The 25,785-nt window shown below is 40.1% G+C and overlaps 1 protein-coding gene across 21 annotated transcripts in view; it reads left to right on the forward strand.

Moving 5' to 3' along the window:
- Nucleotides 1–25,785, forward strand: part of DLG2 (discs large MAGUK scaffold protein 2) — a 2,196,962-nt gene that overhangs the window by 1,974,328 nt on the left and 196,849 nt on the right. Inside the window, exon 1 of one of the 21 annotated variants that reach the window (XM_066249145.1) lies at nucleotides 10,095–10,333. The exons of 19 other annotated variants lie outside the window; for them this stretch is intronic. The gene's annotated coding sequence lies outside the window, so the exon portion shown is untranslated. Of the gene's footprint in view, nucleotides 1–10,094; nucleotides 10,334–10,606; nucleotides 10,640–25,785 lie in introns of those variants that run through there. One more of the 21 variants, XM_066249160.1, reaches the window with a different exon arrangement.

Raw genomic sequence — 25,785 nt, forward strand, 5'->3', positions numbered from 1 at the left:
TGGCTTTGGGCATGCTGGATTCTCTAGTTAAAGAGCCATTCACCTTGGTTAAGAGTCAGGTGAGAGATGTGGGCTTCTGGGATCTATCAGGTGCCCATTAGAGTCCCAGGCCTGCAGCCTACCACCTGGGCGATCTTAGGATGCTGCTTTGTTGAACCTCTCTCAGGCTCACTTGACTTATCTCATAAATGAGGCTAATAATAATACTTATGTAATAAGCTTGTTAACCTTGTCAAGAAGATGAAATGAGCTATATAAAAGGTCTTAACAATAAATATTTGGGGATCATTGGCTACTTTTATAAGATCTGAAAGCACTTTGATTTTACATGACCACTTGTCCTCACAGTGTCCTTTGTGAGGGAGACAGCAAAGCCATTGTTGGCCACATGTGAGAGAGGGGAAGGGATTATACACCTGAGACCCCTGCTCCCAGGGATAGCCTCCGCTGCACTCTGCTCCTTTTTGTTGTGATTGCCTATCCTCTGTATGCCTTTTCCAAAACATGACTCAGAGCTTTTTCTTCTGACAGTGAGTCTTCTGAATGAGAGACAACAATCAAATATTTTGGCGTTATTCACCAGGAGAGCTAATAGCTCTCTTTGCCTCCCACATTAGAGAAAGAAGTATTCTGCATTAGAAAGCACGGATAGCACATAATCTGACTGGGTCACATCTTTGACTTGTATTGCTTTCCCTTTTATCAAAGGAGAAGGCAATAGGGTGCGTATCCTCCCCGAAGGAGAGCAGGGGAAAAGTGCAGCCTGTGGGCACAGAGCTGCCTGAGTTCTCCCCACACCCTCCTGCTGCTCTCAGTCTGAAGGTGTGTGGCCTGCTCTTTGCTTGGCCCTTCCTGAAAGGACAGGAGGGCTCAACAAAGACTCAGCTTCCCCAGCCTGGGAAAGCTAATTAGAAGCTGGGTCCTCTCTCAGGACTGACCAATGAGTACTTGACAGGATTAGAAGGATAGTCGTACTTCCTGAACAACCTTTCCTATATGCCCTGAGGACCCTGAACCAGCATGGTCACTAATCCACAGTTAATTTATTTCAGACAATTTGGAGGAGTTAAAACTGGAACAAGAGTGTATTTGTTATAACAATACAAGCTCTTGTACTAATAAAATCTCAATGCAAATAATGGTTTTAAATAATGCAATACAAATAATGTTTTAAAAATGATAGAAGTTTGTTTTTTTTTTATCATGGTGTCCAAAACTTATCTTTAACTCTCCTTTGGACAGAGATTCCAGGATGATTTTTATGCTCTGGCTCCTCCATCTTCTACCGTGGCTTCCAAGGTGAAAGGATTCATTGGCATCAAGCTGATGGGAGAGAAAGAGAACACGAGGCTTGCTTGGGGAGTGTTTTCATGGGCCAAGCCTGTTCCGTTTCATTGGCCAGAGCTCACATTCCCTTGGCCAGAGCGCAGACATATGGCCAAACCTAACTTCTGGGGTGGATTCTAGGTTTGTGTTCCCGAAGAAGAAATGGATTTGGTGAATTGACCAGTCTCTGCCTCAGAACAATAATGACAAGATGAAGATTTCTAAAGCATTTGCTTTGTGCCAGACATTGTGTCAAGCACTTCATCTACATTATTTTAAAATTCATATACCATATTATTCATTCATTTAAAGTCTACAACTCATTGGTTTTTAATATATTCACAGTTATGATGTAACCATCATCATAATCAATTTAGAGTATTTTTATCATCTCAGAAAACTCATACCCATTATTAGTCAGTCACTCCCCATTTCCTCCCAAGTCCCCTTCCCAACTTTAGGAAACCTCGAATTTACTCTCGCCTCTTTGGGTTTGCCTATTCTGAATAATTCATATACATGGAATAATTACATTTTTTATAACCCTTACAACAGCACTACAGGTAGGCAAGTGGTTATTTCCATTATACAGATTTGCAGAGAGATCAGGTTGCTTAAATCAGATCACGGTGATGATTTGACTTTGGATGATGGACACACAACACAATCAACAGTTCAAATGCTATAGAGATGTTTACCTGAAACCTATGAACTCTTATTGATGAATGTCACCCCATTAAACTTAATTTCTAACTTAAAAAAATGATCTGTTAATAAATTTAAATCCTGCCCATCATTATACGCCAGACTGTTGCGCTACGTCCCAGTTATAAGGAATAATGATGCCATGATTTGGGGGGAGATAGTGGAAGGGGTGATTGTTTGCTTGCTTTTTAGTGACTATAATGGAGGGAAAAAACCTGACTTCTTCATGGAGCACTTTTTTATTGAAATAACAGATAATTATTTAGTCAACTCCAGGTTTGAAGCCCAGACCTACCATTCACCAGGTGCCTGTGAAGTATGTGCTGCTTAATTCCTCCTCTTCTTAGTGTCTTTGTCTAGAAAATGGATATAATGAATCTCTGTGTGCTCTGAGGATTCAGTGAGATTAACCTATGTGAAAGCTTTCTTATACCTTTATTAAGTTGATGCCTTGCCACTGTTAGTTGTTCTTGCTCAGAAGCAAAATGCTGGCTGTTGTTGGGAAGCCACAGAAATTATGTTAGTGTATCTGGGCCTCCAGGATGCTGTCCAGGAAGAAGTTACCGTGACTTGTATTGTACAGCATCCAGATTATAATCGAGATGTGACTGAGCCCCCAGGAGGATCAGGTACAATAAAGGCTGGAAAAAAAGGGAGATACCTTCCAGGATAGAAAAGCATATGTTGCCCTGGTCAGGTTAGAGCATCATCTTAATACACCAAGGGTGTGGGTTTGATCCCCAGTCAGGGCACATACAAGAATCAACCAATGGATGTATAAATAAGTGGAACAAATCAGTGTTTCTCTCTCCCTCTTCCTCCCTCCCTTCTCCCCTCTAAAATTAATAAAAAAAATTTTTTTAAATCATATGTAGAGTGTGGCCTATCAAATTGTGATCTCAGGTGGGCAGAACAGCTGGTTATGGGCACCTGGAAAAAACCAGCTGAGCCAGTGTAAATTGGAAGTTCCTTGGGAAAGAAGATAAGCTGGCTGAGTTTCTGTAAGCAAAGAGCCAGGAATGAGGTTTCCAGTGTTCCATCACACATCCTTTTCATCACTTTCAGCTCAGTCAGGGTTTAAGCCTGATACTCAGGGACCAAGTGTGTATTTGAGAGACTCAAGGAGGTAGTTATGGAGGAGTGAATTGTGCTTTCGTTCCACTAGCCTATTCTCCACTCTATCCAGTCCTTAGCCATAGCAATATTAAAATCGGTACGAGAGAGAAGACGGTGGAGGCAGTGGGATGTTACTTGGCAGTGGGACATTACCTTGGCAGTGGCTAGCTGAGTCAGGTAGCTGAAAAAGGGCTACATGAACTCTATGTACAATCAAGGGCATATTCTAGCCTTAAAGTTTTGTCCTAAAGGTCTCTGGATCTGCCACTTCCTAATTACATGACCAGTGCCTTAATCTCTCCAAGCCTTATTTAATATAAAATTGTTATCTGGACCATGATTTACAACCATGAAAGCTGTAACCCACATAATTCCAGTGGGCTCCATTCACATACACTAAGGATCAGGATATTGTAAACTTGTAAAAGGCCAGATAATAAATATTTTAGGTTTTATGGCCATATGGTCTCTATTCCAACTAATCAGCTCTATTGTAACTAATCTACTCTGCTTTTGTCATGTCAAAGCAGCCATAGACAATACATAAATGAATGGGAATGGCTGTGTTCCAATAAAACCTTATGGGCACTGAAATTTGAATATTATATAATTGTCTCATGCCATAAAACACTACTCTTTCTTTGATTTTTTTCAACCAATTAAAATTCAAACCACTCTTGGCTTATGGAGTATTCAAAAACAGACAATGGGCCAGATTTGACTTTCCTGGACCCCCAGCATCCAGCAGAATATGTCTGATACCTTCTAAAAAGATGCAGTGGTACCCTGACCATTCTAAGAACCAAATGAGAAAGTACATGTAAAGTCATGAGCATAGTGTCCTCCCTTTATAAGTCCTCAGCAAATGGCCATTATTACTATTAGCCCTTTTAAAAAAAAAGGTGATATATTAACTTTCTACTTGCCATGGACATTTGGAAGGGAGGCAGTTACATTTTGGTTGCTTAACATTTCTATATTAAAATTTTATTATTAAAATTGAAAATATAAAATCTAGTTTGAACAGGCAGTGACATGAGTAGGCCACCCAGTTTTCTTGTTTCTCTTTACTTTCTAATATCCCAGCATCACCTCTTCAATCCCCAGACGTTTCTTTAGTACTTGGTGTGTGCTGCTAGATGCTCCATGAGTAAATGATGTTAGGTGTTTTCTCTCCGGGAACTCTTAGTTTTCCCCAAAGTGGATGTTGTATATATCCTAAGAGGATTTAAGATAACAGCCCAGCCTGACCTGTAGTGGCGCAGTGGATAAAGCGTCGACCTGGAAATGCTGAGGTCACCAGTTCAAAACCCTGGGCTTGCCTGGTCAAGGCACATATGGGAGTTGGTGCTTCCAGCTCCTCCCCCGCCCTCTCACGTCTCTCCTCTCTCTCTCTCTCTCTCTCTCTCTCTCTCTCTCTCTCTCTCCCTCTCCTCTCTAAAATGAATAATAATAATAAAAAAAGATAACAGCCCTTCTGGTTATATTGATTATTTTATCTCAGCCTTTACATTTCTGTTTTGGTATAGGTTTACAGTGCACACACTGTGCCATAGTACTATGGTTGTGCATCCTATTTATAAATATATATGTAAATATTTAGATAATGAGTTGTGCTTCAAATTTTTAAAAAATAATGAAGTTAGAAGTCAAAAGTTTTGACACAAGTCTAGGAAGAAAACAAAAGTATCCTAATGGGAAATGAGACTTGGTATGAGTGATGGAGGTCTTATTGCCAATGACACAAGTTTTAGGACATGAATTAACATTTACTCTGGAATCTATTTTGTGGTAGGCAAGGAGCAAGGTATTTTACGTTTTTAATTTCATAGTAACACCTGTATGAGAGAGGTACTATTATCCCTATTTTACAGCTGAGGAATGTTTGACACTTTTCATTTCAGCCTTCATTGCATTGAAGAAATTCATGAAAAAAAAAGGCTTGATTATTTTCTAGTATTCCTAAAAACTCTGAAGTTTTTTTCTATCATATGTACTCAGGTTATTAATTGATAGATAAAAGTCCATGTCCCCAGAGATTCATGATCAACTCCTTGCCTCTCGGACTTTTGCACATCACATGCTTCTCACTCTGGTTGGATATCTCCTTTTTTATTGGATGTCTCCTAGTCATCCATCACCTCTTCCAGGAGGGTTTCTTGACCTCACTCCCAACGTGAGTAGGTTGGATACCCTTTCTCTGGGTACCTATAGCACTTTAATGAAAGTTTGTAAAATATGCTGTATAGCTCTGTAGTTAGCTCTTATCTGCTTGTTACTCCCTGAACTGATAGCCCCTTAGAGGAAAGAAAATTTAACTTGATTACATTGTTCTGGCTTCCAACAAAAAATATAGTGCTTGGGACATACTAGGTCTTCATAAATACTCATGAAAGGAATTCCTCTTTCATTGATTTGGAGTCTGAAATAACTTTGGCAAATAGATGAGTTAACGTTTACTTCTACAAAGTTTTTCCAGGATAGGAAAAATTGGTGAATATAGAGTATAGGAAACCAGATAATGATAAAACTAAGAAATCAAACTCTTATATGTATAAAGGCCTTTTCCTTCTTGGTTTCTCAGAGACTGAAGAGGGCACACATACTCTCACCAGTCAAATTAATATCAGTGACATGTGTGATTTATCAGTATATATCTCTGTTTCTTTGTGTATACATATATAAACCCATACATATTCATGAACACAAATTCACACACAAAAAATAGACTGCCACAATTTCCATAAACTGTCATATGGATCACTGAATGCTCAGCAAAAGTATAAAGTTCATGAACACTCCCCAGGTTGCCTCACCTTGCCAGTCATCCAGTTGCTCTAACTCTCCTTTGGTCCTAAAGCTATATTCTTCCTGGATAATAAAACTTGACTGCTTTCTGTAAGGGAATTAGCATTTACTGAGAGCTTCTGAGATGTTCTAGATCCTTAACAGAGGTGATTGCATTTAATCCTCAGATGTTTGCACAAACTCACAGGTCCTGAACCCAAAAGGAAATGGATCAAGTCAAAAGCAAATCAAGAATGTTACTGAAATAGAAAATTTCATTCAGATAGAGGGAAGGAGGGGAGCAGGTCTGAATTTTGAAAAGAAAAAGTCTGAATGTTGTTGAATTTAGTTATAAATATTGTTAATTGGACCTATACAAATTTGTTGCATGAAAGACTGTGACCATTAGCACAGTCATTTTGTGTGTAGGTAGGAGGGGCCTTTTCAGCTGATTGAGAGAAAAATATTCTCCCCACCACCAAACATGACTCCATGTGAAGAGCTTTCTTTTGTGGCTGCAAGTGACAGCATTTAGCCACTATTTGAGCAGTCCCCAAACTTTTACGTTTCATAGACCAGGAACATTTTAGAACAAATTGTATAGGTCAGTAGGATGGCAAACGTTTTACCTTGCCAATAAAATGAAGATTGTTAAAATACAAGACAAAAAACTATTCTCATCATTGTTTCAGAAATAAAAAGATAATCTAATAGCAATATATATATATATGTATATGTATATATATATATATATGAAGAAAAACAGAATTGAAAGGTCATAATCTTATTTTAAAAGGTCATTTTCATGTGATAAAAAATCACTGCACCCTGCCTGACCTGTGGTGGTGCAGTGGATAAAGCATTGATCTGGAATGCTGAGGTCACCGGTTCGAAACCCTGGGCTTGCCTGGTCAAGGCACATACGGGAGTTGAAGCTTCCAGCTCCTCCCCCTGTTCTCTCTCTCTCTCTCTCTCTCTCTCTCATAAAAAAAAATGAAAAAAAAAATCACTGCATCCTATATTTCTCATTCTGCCCTGAACCAACGGGTCAGGGACCCACCTCTAGGACCCCTGCTGCATGTGCCTTGAAGTCACACAGATCTCACTTTACATCCGGGCCCCATTCATTCTTAGCAATGAAGCCTGAAGGAAGTTCCTCAACTTTTCTGGGCTGCTATTTCCTCATGTGTTAGATGAGGATAATATCTGACTATATTAATACCCTAGGGTTGCAGTTACAAAGTACCACAATCTAGGTGGCTTAGAACAACAGAAATTTGATGTCTCCTAGTTCTGGAACCCAGAAGCCTGAAATCAAGGTGTCAGTAGGGCCACTGTCCCTCTGAAGGTACTACTACTAGGCCTCTCTCCTAGTTTCTGGGCTTATGTCCCCATAACTCCAATCTTCATGTGGCATTCTTTCTCTGTACATGTCTATGCTTGAATTCCCCCTTTTATAAGGACACTAGTCATATTGAATTAGGGACTCACTATTTCAGTATGACCGCTTCTTAACTTAATAATTACATCTGCCACAATCCCATTTCCAGAGAAGGTCACATTCTGAGGCATTGGGGGATTACGATGTCAACATAGGAGTTTGGGAGGGATACAGAATAATCCATACCACGGACCAATCTCATAAACTTGTTGGAACTATTGTATCAAAATTATCCATAGGAGAAGCTGAATGCATTGTGGTTTTGTGGGTTTTTTTAAAGATTTTATTTATTCATTTTAGAAAGGAGAGAGAGAGAGAGAGAGAGAGCATCAACTCCCCTATGTGCCTTGACTAGGCAAGCCGGGGGCTCTGAACCGGTGACCTTAATGTCCCAGGTCCAAGCTTTATCCACTGCGCCACCACAGGTCTAGCTGAATGCATTGTAAAGTACCAGAGTTAAGGTACGAACTGTTTGGGGTTGTTGGGGTTTTTTTGCTTTGGAGGGTTTTTTGTTTTGTTTTGTTTTGTTTGTTGTTGTTGTGGTATCCAAAGTGTATTTATCGGGATGGGTCCCTACTAATCTTCATTCAGGAGCCGTTAGTGTTGTGCCCTTCTGAAGGGGCTGCTCTGGAAGTCCTGCGTGTCCTCCTGTAGGAGGACAGAGGGCAGTGGAGCAGCCAGCACACAAACCCACCACTTGTGCATGGCTAAGGATGGTGGTGGCTTTGTAGCATCCTGGGCCTTTCCCATCCATGAAGTAGGACCTGGGGCTCTGCACCAAGTGCTTCTTATGTTTCCTCTTCTCTTCTAGAGAGGGATGAAGGAGAACCTTAACAAGAGGCATGGTGTCGTGGGGTGATCGTCACCGCTGGACTCTGTTGTTTTTAAAGAAAATTTATAATTGAGGAATTTATGATTTAGGGACAGTAAGCAATTTATCCAATGATAGCCCTGGACAGGTAGCTCAGTTGGTTAGAATGTCATCTAGATACACCAAGACTGAAAGTTCTATCCCTGGTCAGGGCACATACAAAAATCAACCAATAAATGCATAAATGAGTGGAACAACAAATTTATGTCTCATCTCCCTCCCCTCTCCCCTTCTCTCTCCCTTTCTCTCTTTCTAAGATCAATAAAATTTTTTAAATTTTGTTTTAATTATCAAAAGATATATAACTAAGAAATGGTCTAGATGGGCCTTTGGACATATTTAATAAATATTCTAAATAGCTGATATGTGGTGGACCCTGTTCTAGTGCCATAGACAGAACAGACCAGACCCCCGGCCTCATGGAAGTCACATTCTCATCAGCGGAAGCAAACGTTAAATAAAAAATAAGTTAAATACAGATTTAAGTAGAGATAAGTACTATAAATAGAAACAAAGTCCAATAAGAAAGTAGAGCATAACAGGGGACCGAAAGATGCTATTCTCTATGGGATGTCAGGGAGTTCTTCTGTGAGGAACATGTGAGCAGACTCCTGATTGTAATGAGGAGCAAATCTGAAGTAACAGGGGAGCTAAAGGGGGCTGAGCAGGGAGTAACAAAACCAGGGCTTAAACACACGTCTGTGTGGTTCACAACCCCTGAACTTTCCATACTGTCTATGAAAGCCCATAGTAAATCAGTCTGCTTGCTTTGCCATCTGTTTCTGACAGTTGATGTGAAACACTGCTTGGGACAGAATGGTGTGTTGAGTGTGGGCTGTGACACCAGCTTCTCTGTAGCCGATTTCAGCCCCTGCCTCTTAGCAGCTGTGGTCCCCCCGGGATTGGTTAGCCTCTCGAATCTCAGTCTGTCCATCTGCTTATTGTCCTGACACTGCCTACCTCATAGGGCTATTTTGAAGGTTAAATGAGTCTAAGCACCTAGAATGCTGTCCGGCACATAGGAAATGCTATTACTGAAAGCAATTTTCTAGTGTTGGTATCCCGTGAAGCTAAAGAAGTGATTCAGACTTTGAAAGAGGAAACAAAAAACACAGCCCTGCTCTTCCTCCCTGCAGCCTGCCTGTTAATGATTTTTTTTTTTTTTTTTTGGTCAATCAATGATACTGTTTCCGATTCCTGGGTGCCTTCCATTTTGGAGGCTTCTGGGCTATAGAGGTAGCGTGAGACTGTCCTGGACATCAGAAGACCCAGGTTTGGGTTCAGGCTCAAATCATACTAGTAACTGTGTGACCTGCACAAGTTACTACTTCATCTCTCTTGCTACAGGTTCCTCGCCTGCACAGTGAGCAGGTTGAACTACCCAGTCTCTAAGGCGCCTTGTATCCCTCAGTTTCTGTGAACACTGGACAAAGTCAGTTAACTTCTCTGAGCCCTAGAGGCTCACATATACTGGAGCGCTACTGATACCTCTCCTGGTTGCTGAGAGGCTCAGGAAGGGTGAAAGTGTTTGGTACACTGTGACATGGCTTGCAAATATGAGGGCTGATCTTTACAGAACTATTATGAGAATTGATCCTGAGTCCTACACGGCGCCATGTGTACATTTGATATGCAGGGGCTTTCCTCCACATTTTGCCATCATTGCCTACCCCCCACCGGGTTGGATGGATCCACCTCAACAAGGTATGGGGGAACACAGGAGGAGGATGGAGATAGGGCACCGTGGTGGGAAAGCCTCTTATTGGTTAATGCTGGTACATCCAAAACACCAATTACTGTATCTGCTTCTAAGGCTGATATATTTACCAGGGTGAGTTACAAGGAAATATATGTACCCAGGGAGCGAGGATGCTACATGCTCACCCCCTGTGATGTAAAATATGAGATTCTAGGAGGGGCTGTTTTATAATTCATCAGGTTTCGCTAGTGAGTTCTGCTGGAGTCTTAGTTATAAAGGCAAGTGTGAACCGGACGGCAGACAGGAGAACCTGGCACCAGGGAGACTGAGAAGCTGCCTTTAGTGCCTCCTGCCTCCTCCCTGCTTTGTTCCAATAATTTTGCGTTCGGTAAGTTCCTTGGCTTTGCAGCTAATCGTTGTTGTTGAACAAGCTTGGCAAGTGGATCGGTAGTTGGGGATGTGCACTTGCTGTCAGAAGAGTGTGTTAGTGTACGGGCTTCTGACAAGTTTCACAATGCCCTTTAATGAGCAAAATAGCTTAAAAGATGAAACAAACCCGACAAATCAATTATTCACCTTGATCCTTGGAAGGCTGCTTTCTTTGGTTGCTTAAGTTTCTCAGGTTTCATTCTGTCGGTTTCATCTGTTGGGTGAGCTTTGTCACGAAATTGTTTTCCTTAGCTGCCAAAAGCAGGTATGTTCCGGGTGGTTCGTCCACCCCCCCACCCCACCCCCAGCGTACCCTCCTCGGTGTTCGGTAAATCTTAAAACAGACAGCTTGCCTGGTAACCAGCTCCAGCAGAGCTGAACCTGTGCAAAGCAAGATTCAAACTGCGATCTTTTGTGTGACAGAACTGAGAGACTGTGAATAATGGTCACTGTAGAGATTTTTGTTGTGAAACTCAGGACGGTGGTAGTCCTTGCATTTTGCCGGGACAGGATAAGAATCTGAGGAGATTTGCATTTGGCATGCCTGTTGATGGTGTGGGAGAGGGTGTGAAAGAAAAGGCTGGATTGTTTTAGAAAGAGCTATACAATGCACCCGCAGGACAGACAAATGCAGAAGGCTTGACTGTTGTATTTGTGTAACTTGTGACTGTTTTCTTGAGTTCCCTATTCCCATTAATAATTACCGAAGGCTGCATTGTGGTCCTCACCTGGGTGTGCTCCAGGTCCTGGCCCCGGGTCTCGGCGCCAGGCAGGGTGTGCGCTGACTCCTGGTAGGAGCGCTGCAGGAAGTCATTTTCTCCCTGGGAGGAAAGTGAAAGCCGCGTCTTCCCGGACTCCTTTCTGCCTTGTTGTTTTGCCTCTGTCCAAATCTCACGGAAACCAACAGCTTGACATACTTTTTTTTTCTCAGTGGCAGATTTAACTATGGTGTCATATGGCATATTAAATATAGAGAGGAATAGCAAGACATTTTTCTGACTGTTTCAAGTGTGTCTGGCTTGTTGACATTTTGGTTTATTTCGCTGGCAAGGAGCTACCTTCTTCCAAACCCATAACTGTCTGCTCAAAGCCTGTACCTTATACATAATTGCATTTTCTCTTAAGCTGTAGCAGACAAGAACATTCTCTTTCTCGGCAGAAAAAGCAACTCATTTTGCATCTCTTAGAGAAAAAAAAAAGTATGCTTTTTTTTTTTTACCAGGGACTTAGCTTGCTCTTTGCTTTCTCCAGATAAATATTTTGGTCATCAGTACCACTACACTTCCAATAAAGTTATTTCTCCTTTCCTGGTGTACTTTCTGATTGCTCCAAAACTTAGCCAATTGGGAATGTGGAATATATCTTTTTCCAGGAACACGTTTTTCAGGCATACTTCTTTTGTCTGTAAATAGATTTTCCATATTTTCCATTTCCCTGAATAACTTCTGCTTAAAGAGCAGAGGAGTGATATATTGTGGTTGGCACTTAGGGGTGTGTAATCTGAGACTTGGTTTCTATTCAACAACCACTGCCCCACAAGGGGTCTGTAAAATGTCGTTTTGTCTTATGTTCAGCTCACAGCCTCTGGGCTACAGCCATGATGATGAAGGTAGGAAATCAGCAAATCATTGCAGGTATAAACAGACATCTGCGTTTGATGGTCCTGCCAGTCTGTGAGGCTTTGTAAACTCAGGACATACAGCTGAAGGTTCCTAAAAGTGTTAATATTTCTCAACGCCAAGAACAATGTATATAGTTGTAAAGTACCTTTGCAATGTGTTATACATTGGCATTTATTGCATCACATTTAAAAAAAAAACACATGCCAGAGCCGATGGTTTATTTCACAGCTGTATCTGGTTTATTGAGTAGAGTGGTTTTATGGAGAAATAAACCAATGTACCAATTTCAATAAATTAAGTTTCTCCTCATTTGGTGGTGGTTTTTCCATCTTCTCTACCCACTGAGAAGCTCTATGGCTACAAAAGAAAATTTAGCATGAGTTATTCTCAATTAAATTTACAGCAAGACAAATAGGAATGGTGACAAGCATGTTCTGAGAGGGCACACATCCACACAGACGTGTCTCTCTATAAGGGATTAAAAGCCAAGGAAACATTGACACATTACCTACGTGACACTTGTGGTTTTCTTTGACAGAGGTTAGGGAGGCTCCGGGAGGGAGAGGGTTGTTCCGAGACGTGGCTCCAGCAGTGTTCAGTGGGAAGGACAGGGGCTTTGTGTCGCTGTGGTCTTCATCTCACTCTCCTTACCTGTACAATGGGGAGGGGAAAGTTAGAAATTACACCAGATAAATGACGTCACTATAGCAAACACTACACTGTTTGGCACAAAGGGAACCCAATAATTATTGGGTCATTATTGTGACAAGTTAAATTTTTTTAAAATACAGGCAGTCCCCTGGTTACAAACGAGAGAGCTTCTGTAGGTTTGTTCTTAAATTGCATTTGCATGGAAGTTGGAACCGGTACATTTACCTACTAAATGCAACTTAGATGTGTCTTACCGTGGTATTTATTTTTACCTTTCTATACATGTAAATACTGAAATATTTTCAAATCTACAGTACTTATTTTGTTCATAACCTGGGGACTGCCTGTATATTAACTCATTCTGATGTTAGTTTTGAAAGAAATATGCACAGTATGTAAGTAGGAAGTGTATACAAAAATTTCTTGTTAACAATATATACTTCCTACAGCTAGATAAAGGGGGAGGGTGGGAAACCTAATAAATACATAATTTATTACCTTTTGGTTGACTTTCAACTAATTCTTAGAATGGCATCCAAAGTCCTTACAAAATTTTTCAAAGAATAACTTGATTTCAAATGGAGAGCATGAAAATAAACTGATGCCAAATAATATATCACAGCCTTCTAAGTTCTTTGCTAAACAATGATTTGGACATAATGCCAGCTGTGACATTGCATTAAAGTACCTGATTATATAGTAAATATTATTTATTATATTCTAGGCAACATATGAATATTTTTACATGCATTTTCTCATTTAATGTTCATCACAGACTTACCAAATAGGTTCTATTTTGCTTCCCTTTCTCAAGTGAGGACACAAGGTTTAACAGCATGTATTTAAATACTACTTTAGACCCGGCCAGTTGGCTCAGTCAGTTAGAGTGTCATCCAGAAACACCAAGGTTACAGGTTTAATCCCTGGTCAGGGCTCATACAGGAAGTGACCAGTGAATGCACAACTAGGTAGAACAGCAAATGAGTACTTCCTCTCTCCTCCCCTCCTTCCTCTTTGTGTCTTTCTAAAATGATTCCATTTGGGATCTTGGCCCTCTGTCTGCTTTGATTCTTCTCCCCACATATTTAACTTCTATTGGAGTTTAGGGAGTATAAAAGAATAAAGTTAGGGATTTCTTTTGCTCTCATTTTTGGTCTATGCCAATCAAGATCACATTTTTCTGGCCCTAGCCAGGTGGTTCAATGGATAAAGCATCGTCTCAGTGAACTGAGGTCACAGGTTTAATCCCCGGTCAGGGCACATATGAGAAGCAATCAATAAGTGCACAACTAAATGGAACAACTAAGTGATGCAATGAATTGATTCTCCTCTCTCATTCCCTCCCTCTCTCAAATCAATAGAAAACTTAAATTTTTTTTTAAAAAAGATTACATTTTCCTGAGCTATCTTTAATAATTCACAACAAAGTATGTATAAAATCAGGTATGAAAGATGAGAACTTTAAAAAGGTCATAAATCACCCGGGCTGAATAGCTCCGTTGGGTAGAGCATTGTCCCCATAAACAGAGGTTGCCGGTTCAGTCCTGGATCAGGGCACATACAGGAACGGATTGATGTTTCTCTCTCGCTCTCCTTTCCTCTCTCTTTAAAATAAGAACACTTTTTAATTCTAAAAGGTGATAAGTCTACCCAATTCAAGATAAAATCTAAAAGTGACTTTGAGTCAGTACAGCTCTTTGACCCAGACACTTTCCTCTGTGCCTCTAGCTTTAGAGGAATCTGTGGGCCCAGCGGATGAGCACATTTGGATCTTGCTCTTCTAGATCACATTCAAGATAAAAAGGACCCCAGAATTTCTTCCCCAAACAATCCTGAGCTGCCTTCCAAAAGCTGTATGGTGTGCTCACCCCTGGGTGTAAAGGAGAAACCAAGAGGCTGCCTTTTGCATGGGGTTTGATCGCAAGTTTCAACTTGTGAGTTGGGATGTCCACACATCTGCTTGAAAGGTCCTTTGTGGTGCAGAAAAGAACTATGGCAGAAAAGAGGGGCTTGCCCACATCTGAGTCTCCACTCGTGATTTTGCCCTGAGCCCCCAAAATGTTATAGACAGCCCTATCCTGCACTAAAAAATGTTTACTTATATTTTAGTGCAGTGAAGCTAACATTTCAGAGGGTTGGTTTTGTAGGGCTTTTTGTTTATTTTTACTTGTGACCTTTCCCCATTAAGCCAACAAAATTATTTGAAAAGAAAATGGTCAAAGCTACAAAGATTTCAAACTAAAAGCTTTTTAAGTTCCATTTTGGAATTGATAGCAGCCAGATTTATCAAGACCAGACATTGGCCATTTTTCTAGCTCAGGGGAATAGACCAACGTTGGTGATCTTGGGGTCAGCTGGATTAAAACTGTCTGCCATTTGTGTTTTTGCCATTTGAAAATATAGTTGCTCGGAGAGACCATTGCTAATTTCAGGTACCCCTTTCTTATCTCCAGTTTTAAATGGCGGTTGTAACCCTTAGTGCTAAGGACCAACGGAAGGCTGCCTGAAGGATCCCAGTGGAGCTCTGCCTCCCAGGCTGGTATGAAAAGCAGAGGTGACAGTCAAGGGCTTTAGGTGGCCTTCTATCATCATTATAGCCCCTTCTTCTGTCCAGGCCCTCATTTTCTCAATGGCACCTTTTCATCTTCTGTTGTGTTAGAGATAAAAACTAATAACCAGGAGTTCCAGGCAGCAAATTCTCTGCAATTATTAAGAATCTTTAGGTTTGAAGGAGTTCTTGATTTTTTATTTATTTTTTAATGTAGTGTGAGATGTTATGCAATTAACAGCGATTTTAGCTTTTGCTTTTAATTTTGTTACTTGTATCATTGTAAAGCACTGTAGTTTTCTACATGAAAAGGCAGAATGCATCTTAGAAGGTAGTCCCTCCCACCAAATCTTGCAACTTTGCTTTATTTAGCTATAAAGTAAGTTTAGTGATTCCTGTCTCATGGCTGTTGGGAAGATGTAAATGAGATCATTTATATCCCAGTAAACAGCTATTCTGTCATCCACGTGAAAATGTTTGGCATGTCCTGGCCGATTGGCTCAGTGGTAGAGCTTCGACCCAGTATGTGGAAGCCCCAGGTTCGATTCCCAATCAGGGCACACAGGAGAAGCACCCATCTGCTTCTTTATCCCTCCCCTTCTCGCTTCTCTCTCTCTTTCTCTCTCTCTTCCCCTCCTACAGCCATGGCTTGATTAGAGCAAGTTGGCCCTGGGCACTAAGGATGGCCCATGCCCTCTGGCTCAGGTGCTAAAAAATGACTCCAGCTGCAACAGAGTGAGGGCCCCAGATGAGCAGAGCATTACCCCCTAGTGAGCTTGCTGTATGGTTCCTGGTCAGAGCATGTGCAAGAGTCTGTTTCCACCTACCCTCCTCTCACTTAAAAAAAAAAAAGTTCGGCACAGTGAATACTTAGCACATAGTGTGTCTACATTAAATGTTTACCAAATCTGTAAATACAGCCCTAATGGCTCTGTGATGACTGAGGTGTGAGGGCATATTTATTTTGCCTAGCAGAGGTGATAGTAGGGATGATACAGAGAGATAAAAAAAAAAATAACAGGACAAAATAAAATTAATTTAACCTCTGCATTGAAAACTTTTAATAGTGTACACTTTGGGTGGTGGTTATCCCATTGATATTTTTTACTTTTTTTGTTTTGTTTTATGTATTTTTAGAACTTTTATAATGAGCATGTATAATTTATATAATTGAGAGGAAAAAGAAAAAAACAGTTTTAGGAAATAGTTATTGGTATGTTGTAGATCTCTAACTCTGTAAGAAGAGTCAAGTCAAAAAATAAATATGCAAAATACTTGTGAGAGATGCTTTTTGGTCTGAATAATCCAGGCCAGCTTGTTTTATATATAGTTTGTTTATTTGTCTATCACTAACCATTTGTTAAACATAAACTAGTCCCAGAAGTTCTGCTAGGTGCTGAGATTACAAAAACAGAAAATCAGAATCCTAAAACTCAAAGAGCTTGTAGTTGAAGACAAATGGACACATGAGCCCACAATTCTAACACAGTGTGATTCCTGCCATGCTAGAGGAGGAGCAGGCAAGGCTGCTCTCTATTGCAGGTAACAGAAAACATGACAAATTGACTTGCTCGAGAAAGGGAATATATTGGTGACTGTAACTAAAAGGACAGACTGAAGTCAGTTTAAAGAGGTTTGATACTGTGACTCATAAGGTGGTCAAGAAATTTGTTCTGTGTTTTCTTTTGGTTTGGTTTGGCCCGCTGCCTGTCTTGGTATTAGCTGCATCCAAAGACCAACTGCCTTCGTGATTCTAGGATGTTGTCAAAGGTTCTTGGGGAATTTGTGTCATAAGTCATATTCAGCCAGAAAGATATCCTGAAAATGGGCCCTAAAATTTATTTTGAATGGATTGGCTTACCCATGATTATGAAACTGAATCACCATATTCTGAAGCTGAAGCAGAATAGAGGCAGCGTCGCCCAATGACCTGATGCGTTCCTAAACAAAATCTGGCAGCTGTTGCTGTTGGAAAGGGATGGTGGTGATGATGGATGCTGGCCCAATATCCAACAGCCATCTTCAACCTGTGATACATACAGTGCATAATGCACCAAAATGTCCAGTAGAGTTGGTATAATGGAGAAAAGACCAAGCATTGAGTGATGCTTAAATTTACTTCCCTGATGAGTAGAGGTTTGCCAAGATGAGACAGAGGGAAAGTCTTTGAGACAGAGGAGAAAAGCTCTCTGCAGTCACGGAAACTAACCAGGTAATCGTTCAGCTCTCTGCTAATCTTTATGTTGGCACTGTTGCAGAAGTTACCAGCCTGAAGCCATCTGCCCAGTGGTATAATTAGCAAAAAACCTAACCTTTCAGTTTTATCAAAACCTGCTATTGAATAATAACAGTAGGATTTTAAGCTAAACCATGATCAAATGGTCTATTTTTTATAATTTAATATAGATTTGGAGTCAGTTCAATAGATCCCTATTATAAACTTTCAGAGCTAGATCATACTACTGTCTTTATTTCTCCTTTTATGCTTCTGATGAAACCTGTTCAAGGCAGTTAATAACTCATCCAGTGCCTCAAATTTATTTGAATTTTGATGTCATGAAGTTTATAAGGCTAAAAAAACTAGTATCAGACAAATGGGGGTACTTTTGAATAGATGTGCTTGCCAATCATATAGTGTATATATAATACTGAAAATGAGAATAGCCGAATATCAATGTTTTATAGCAACATTATTAGACTTGACTTTAGTATCTTTCATAGTTCATGTAATTTATCTGTTATTCCTTTCTTTAGCCTTGGATAATGGTCACCTTTTCTTTTCATTGAGAAAGTAGAATACTTCCAGATAGAAGATTGTCCTTGAATGGGCTTTGTCACAGTTTTCATTAAAGCTCCTGACTCCAAATTTAATTAGCTGTGTTTTGGATTGTTTTTCAAGTTTTGCAGCATAGAGGAAGAAGTGACAAGACTATTATTTACGTTCTATAGGAAGTGTGCATATATTGTTCATGACTTTCTGGCATTCAAATGCAATCATAAAACAGTCTTCTTTTTTACTCAGAAAACTTGTCTCAATTCTGTCAACCTATCTACCTAATAAGCATACTCCTAGATACTCATTTGTCTAGCTTCTTCTTAAAGACACTTGGTAATGGCAAAAACCAGACACGAAGTATGTTTCCTTTTGCCATTTTCTTCTGGTGCAGCAAATCTGTTCAGAAACTATGCAGCCAGGCATGGACAAGTGTTCCAGCCCAGCGATGTCAGAGAGGGACCTCTGACTTACTCAGAAAGCATGCTTAAGTTAGACAAGCCTGCAGCCACCGTGTAAGAAATGCTCCCCGGGGCACTGGTTCCTTCCTCCTCAAATTAGACAGCTCTTCAATGCAGAAAAAGAAGCAACTAAATATAGTAGAAGGCTGATGGATAAGCAGATATGTCAACCAGCCATTAAAAACTGCCATTCTCCCATAGCAAAACTTTTTTTAAACTTTACTTATTCTTCATAACACAAACAAACCTGATAAACTCTTTTTTGTTTTGGTTTGTTTTGAGGTTGACTTGTACAAGTAGAGAAATAGCGAGAAAAACTATTCACTGGATTTCTCATCTCATCAGCACGGGTTTTGCACTACTGACAAGGAGGAGATGCCAAAGAGGTATCAAAGAGACTAGCACTGATACACAGGCCCTAAACAATGCTCTGATTCTAAAACCATTGAAATACAGTAGTCTCCCCTATGTGTGGGGGATACGTTCCAAGAGCCCCGGTGGATTGTGAAAATAGTACCAACCCGATAAATCCTGTTTTTTTCCTGCACATGCATACACTTTATGGCTTCTCCTTGGCATATCTGAATTGCCAGCATCACTACTCTTACACTTGGGACCATTATTAAGTAAAATAAGGGTTACATGAACACAAGCACTGCATATCATGACAGGTGATCTGATAACTGAGAAGGCTACTCAGTGACTAACAGGCGAGGAACACATCCAGCGTGGTGACGCTGGACAAATGGATGTTTCACATCCTGGGTGGTACAGAGTGGAACGGGGCAGGACAGCATGAGATTTCATCACACTGCTCAGAATGGCGCCTACTTTAAAACTTATGAATTGTTTATTTCTGGAATTTTCCATTTAATAGTTTCAGACCGCATTCGACCGTGGGTAATTTAAACCGCAGTTAACTTAAACCACAGGAAGTGAACTGGGTAAGGGGGGATTACTGTACTTAAATTCTTGTTGGTAAATCACTTCTACCCTGGCTCCTCTGAGCTAGTTTAGACCAGTTCCTCTCTTCAGGTCTTTCTTTTTCACATCTCCCAGATCAAGCAACTGAAGAGCTAATTGATTAACAGAAGATTAAATAATGTTAATGCCTGTGGCACAGCTAGTTGTTAAATATTTTGACAGCACTTCTGTGTAAGACTGATCTTATTTTTTAAAAGCTTGTGGCTACATTGAGGAGAATGACATTCAGATTCAGAAGCAATGTATAATTAGGTGCTAAGTTATTGAAAATAACCCTGCATATTTTATTTCAGAGTGATAAAGGAGATGTTATTGAAGATTGTCTGGGGAAAATTGGTCAGGGATTTGGATAGTACAGGAATAAAGGAAAAGGCAGAATGTACAATTTTTTAATTCATTTAGTAAATAAGAGCTAAGTCCCCCATTTGTTTACTGCCACTGTGTGCGAAACACTTTGCTCAATGACCTCGTTTGCCTTTCATTATAGCCCTGAATAAAAAAGGAGAGAATAAGTCTTGATCACACAGCTAGAAAGTGGCAGGACAGCCCATATGTTATCCATTCTTTTCCATTTTGTGCAAGACGCTGTAGGTGCCAACATGGTGAATGGGAAGATGTACCTTTTTATTTGTAATGACCAAAAGCAAGCTCAAGGAAATACTGACAGCCTTTAAGTGAATGAAAGAGTGTTCTTCAGCTTTCCACAATTGAGAGCATCATTCTAAAATATGACTGGGTAATTTAATTTTTCTATTGCTCGCTTCAGTTGCTTCAACAGCAATATAAAATGTAGGTGAGCAACAGGGAACTAGCTAAACTCATAATCTGATTATCTAATCTTCCAATATTAGTCTTCTTATAACCTTTGCATAACATAGGAACATTAGAAAAAGCAATAAAGCACACAGCCTAAGTATTTAGCCCATTAACAAAATCTTGCTTTCCATCATAAAGTGGAAATTGAAAGAACAAGACTATTCATTAATGATTTTATATTAAATCTTTTTCTGACTTTGGTTTTTAGCTTATGCCTTTCACAGCAATGAGCACATGCTTGCTATGACTAAACTATATGGGAAAACATACAATCATGGGCTAGAGCATGGTATCACCTCCCTTCTTGCCAAAATACCTCACAAGTGAGTCTCTTGGGGACAGAGATTTGATTTCATTTATATATACTTTGTACCCAGCATCTAGCATGGTTAATGGATAGACATCATATTATACATCCTTCAAGGAAGTAAGGATGGAGACTAGGTGAAAATGAAAAGCTGGGAAATCATTTCTGGAGATGAACCTTGAAGCTGATACAGAAATTAACTCTATCTATGGATAAGGATATTGTAAGGAGATAGTATATACTGAGCAGTGTTTCTAAAATAAGAATGATTAGAGAGTTTGTGTGTTTAATGACAGCAAGGAATTAAACAGTGTCTTCGCAGTATTTTTATTCCTGTCTACCCATTTTTCTAAATTTCTTAACACCCCTCTCCTTATCCCCAATTCATCCTTTAAAATTCAGACTTCAACAAATAAGAAGGAAAAAAGAGACATGGGAGAGGCACCTACAAGGCAAATTAATTATAATTCATAAAATTGGATCCAAATTCAAACAAACTGCAAAAAAATTTCATGACATTTATGAGATAATTGGAGATTTAAATACCAACTGAATATTTGATGGTGAGTTATTGGTAATATTTTAGATGCGATGACGGTATTGATAATGTTAAACATAGATTCTTTTAGAGATACACACTGACATTCACAGATTAAATCATTTTCATTAAAATAATACAGGAGAGAGAAAATAAGTACGGATATAGGTTAAACGAGAAGTAAATAAGCATTATTAATACTATTATTACTTTTTGTATCTTCCTAGAAGACATTCCTTTTTTCCTCCTTCCCCACCAGCAGATTCCATTCCATCTCCTCTCTGTACCCCAAATGATCTGAACATGTTTCAGATTTCCTGTTCACGTGGGTCACCGTTGCCGGAGGAAGCTCATTAGTAAGAACAGAGATTTTTCTTTGTCTTCCACTGACTGGCTCACAGGAGGGGCACAGAAATGTTGGAGAGAAGGGTAGAAATGTAAAGGAGTGGATACAGACCTCCAAGCTCTACATCACGGTATGCAATTCAAACAGTGGGTTCCCCTTCATTTCTTTAACATTCACCTAATTTTTAAGAAACAGACCTTAATTCAACTCCTATATACAAAGCAATGTTTGCTCATAAATGAAAGTCAGGAATACAGCAGCCTGATTGAAACTCGATAATTTACACATTTGCATTTAATATTCAAGCAATGCCCTGTTGTGAGGCCATATTCTTTAATAAGATAACATTTTTTTTTCAAAACTATTTAGTTGTCATAGAGATAGGGAAAATATAAAGAAAAACATTTTCCTTACATTAAAAAAAAACTTTTAATTATCATAACTGAACCTAATTCTTACATATAAATTTACAAAATGTTTGAGGAGCCTTTCATCAACTTCCTTGTTACAGTCTTATGAACACTCTTTTGGTCCTTTGCAGGTGCTTGTGTATGAAAATTACAGCTCTGAAAAGTGCAGAGTAGCAAAACTGGAGGGGGCTTTGCCAGATGACTTAGTCAATGCTCTTGCCTTTGAAGTCAGTGCTCTTGCCCTTGATCCAAACTACGCTGAAGCAGCCAAGACAAACAGAAATCTGATCCATTTCCATCGTTTTAAGAAGATTTTCATCAAAGCACTCTTAAGTAGTATACCGCTATTGAAAATATTAGCTTATTTATATTGCCAACTTTTTTTCTCTAAAAATGTTTGGGCATGTATGTGTTAACAATAGAAAGGAATCCATCTGTCCCTCAGAATTCTTAGATACTCTCGCCCAGAAGCAATCTAATGAGATGAACTTGTTAAAACATGCATGGTATCCCCTGGGGAACCTGTTTTCGTAGATTAGATGGAATTTGCTGGGGGTTCTTAATGAAATGTTTACATCAATGACAACAGAAGGAGAATTTCATAACTGTGTGCATATGAGTGAGCTCAAAGGGATCTATTTCCTTCTGTGGTCATAAATATACTTTCTGATACTCAATTACAAACAAGGGCTATGTACACCAAGACCTATTATGCTTTCCATTATTAAGTATTGAGTATCCAAATATAGAGCCTTCAATGGAGTGGTTTTGTTATTGTTGTTTTCCAGAATTGAACACAGAGCCTGAAAAAGGTAGGCACTCAGTGTTTGTTGGTCTTTCCTCTTGCTTTCCCCTTCTCCCATGGGTGTTACCACCACCAAATATCCACTTTATTAGTAATGTGTAGGACAAGCCCAGGAATGATAAAAGCATAGAAGCTGAAGAAGGTTCTGTAGCATCTGGAAAGACTATGGTAATGTAGAGGTTAACTGAACATTCACTTATCTCTAATCTTCATTGGGATTCATTGGATGTTAACTGATTCCTAACTTGAGCAGCAGGATCAACTAGTTGGATTAGGTAGCTGGGATGCTACATGTACCAAAGTGTACATCATTGCCCCAAGAATTGAGAGACCAAAAAATTTAAAGCATAGCTGTATGGTTTGGCTTTTTATGTGTGTTTTAGTTTTTGTCATCTACCTAGAATTCTTTTTCACCATTCGGATCAAGACTTGTATTGAACTGTTTTTCCCTATTATAGCCATTTTCCCTATTAAAACTTTCATTGGCTTGCCTTGTCAAAGAATTCTGCAATTTTAAGTACTCGTTCTTTTATTCCTTTGTTCAGTTTCATAATATATTTATTTAGTGCTCACTTTGTTTAGCACTGTTCTGGGTGCTGGGAAATACCTGATAGTTTTTTAAATTTGCTATAAAATTTTGTTCATTCCTTTATTTTCAAGGTTGGAATGATTATCTGTCTTCTCTCTGTCTCAGGACATAAATATATCATACTGTGTGGCCTTAACAATGGCTTTAAGAAAACCAAAGGACCAACACTAAACTTGAAAATCATAAACCATTATGTTAAGGTACAAGGCATACTCTGGTTTTAATTAAATGGTCTAAGTTTGAAGGGCCAGGGTATCATCCTATTTGTAAATGGGTTGTATCTTTCTGTGGGCCTTACTTACATATTGCATATGTATAATATAGGCATACGTTTGGCATAGAAATGTACATATCCAAAGAGATACATACATATATATGAAGGAAAAATACACTCCCCAAGGGGCACAGTGGCATAAAATATTTCTTGGATTTTTCAACTGAAGCATAAAACCAATTTGCTTTTATACATGGCCTTCTGAATTGAAAAGTTACTGCCGGAGGCTAGAGTATTACTTTAAAGTGAACTAACAGGAATGGAGAATTTGAATGAGTGCAGCAAAGGGCAAGAGTACCTGAGGGAAAGGGCCCAGTCGTTTTGGTCCACCTCTCTAATCCCAGGACCCATACCTGCCTGGCTCCTACTAGGCATTCAGTGAGTAAGCAGATCGATTAATGCAGGCTCAGAATTGGGAAAATACTCTACTAGAGCATTGTGATGTGCCAGGAAATTCTTAGTACAGGGAATGAAAAAGAAATTTTTGCTGCCTGGACATTCAATTAAACTCAGCAAACATGTATCATCTTGTAAATTCTGCCAGGGATTAGGGATTTGGTGCATGAAACAGGTCCCTACGCTTTAGAAACTCTCAGTCTAGCAGAAAGACAAATATACCTACACAATTTTACTTATATTTTATTATAATTTAAGTTACAATATCAAGATATGCATACAAGTATATTAGTGATAACAAAATGCAGAGATAAGTCAGGGAAAGGAGTGATTACCTCTACTTAGCAAGACTAGAGAAAGCTTTCCTGAGAGGAATGTCTGCACAGCATTTAAAGAACTAAAGAACCAAGACCGCCTGACCAGGCAGTGGCGCAGTGGATAGAGCGTCGGACTGGGATGCAGAGGACCCAGGTTCAGGACCCCGAGGTCACCAGCTTGAGCGCGGGCTCATCTGGTTTGAGCAAAAGCTCATCAGCGGCCTTGGCCGGTTGGCTCAGTGGTAGAGTATCGACCTGGTGTGCGGAAGTCCTGGGTTCGATTCCCGGCCAGGGCACACAGGAGAGCGCCCATCTGCTTCTCCACCCCTCCCCCTCTCCTTCTTCTCTGTCTCTCTCTCCCCCTCCCACAGCCGAGGCTCCATTGGAGCAAAAGATGGCCTGGGCACTGGGGATGGCTCCTTGGCCTCTGCCCCAGGCGCTAGAGTGGCTGTGGTCGCGACAGAGCGACGCCCCAGATGGGCAGAGCATCGCCAGGAGGTGTGCCAGGTGGATCCCGGTCGGGCGCATGGGGGAGTCTGTCTGACTGCCTCTCCGTTTCCAGGTTCAGAAAAAAAACAAAACAAAAAAACAAAAAAAAAAAAACTCACCAGCTTGGACCCAAGGTCACTGGCTCGAGCAAGGGGTTACTCGGTCTGCTGAAGGCCCATGATCAAGGCACATATGAGAAAGCAATCAATGAACAACTAAGGTGTTGCAATGAAAAACTGATGAATGATACTTCTCATCTCTCTCCGTTCCTGTCTATCCCTCTCTCTGACTCTCTCTCTCTGTCTCTGTGAAAAAAAAAAAAAAAAAAGAACCAAGACCATGCCAGGTAGAGCAATCAGACTATGTGTTGGGCAAATAAGTTTGTAAAATTTGTGTTATTTGGTTTTGCTCACTTTTATTGTTAAAAATGTCTGCTGACCACTTGATTGCATTGCCCAGGTGATAGTGCTAATTACCTTTATGCTTGGAAAGGGGCTTGGTTATGCTAATGTGTGCTGGAGGAAGGGTTGTGCCCCTGAAAGTTTTAAGGAGGAGGAGTTAGGAGGCCATTTTGGAAGAGGCCATGTGGTGGTTGGAGGCAAGCAGGCAAAATGGCGGACTGCTGAAGGAAAAGCCAGTTTGTGCAGAGAGAAAGAGATGGGAACTAGAAAGGACTGAATGAGCTGATGGGGGCCTTTGATTCTAGAAAAACCTGGATGTGTCAGTAGCTTTGTGAGTGCTGAATGAGTGGGTTCTGGAGCCCAGTGTGTTTGTGTCTACTTGCCTGCTGGGTGCAAGCTAAAAATAAAAAACATGACCCACCATTTCTTGGCTCCGTTGTTTCATTACCATCTATCCAAATCTAATGGGAACTTGCACGTGTGAGGCGGCTTTGATGGTGGCTGCAACTACTGGCTTTACACTATGCAAAGGCACAGAGAGATGAAACAGCAAGGTGTATTCTGGGACTCTACAGGTTTGCTTTCTTATAAATTGTGTTCTTATTTCAGAAACAAACAGGTGAGACTAGAGAAGAAAGGCTGAAATTATTTTTTTCCCTGCATTTTTGCAAAGTGACAATTGGA

The sequence above is a fragment of the Saccopteryx bilineata genome, chromosome 1 (genome assembly GCF_036850765.1).
Source record: "Saccopteryx bilineata isolate mSacBil1 chromosome 1, mSacBil1_pri_phased_curated, whole genome shotgun sequence".
NCBI lineage: Eukaryota > Metazoa > Chordata > Mammalia > Chiroptera > Emballonuridae > Saccopteryx > Saccopteryx bilineata.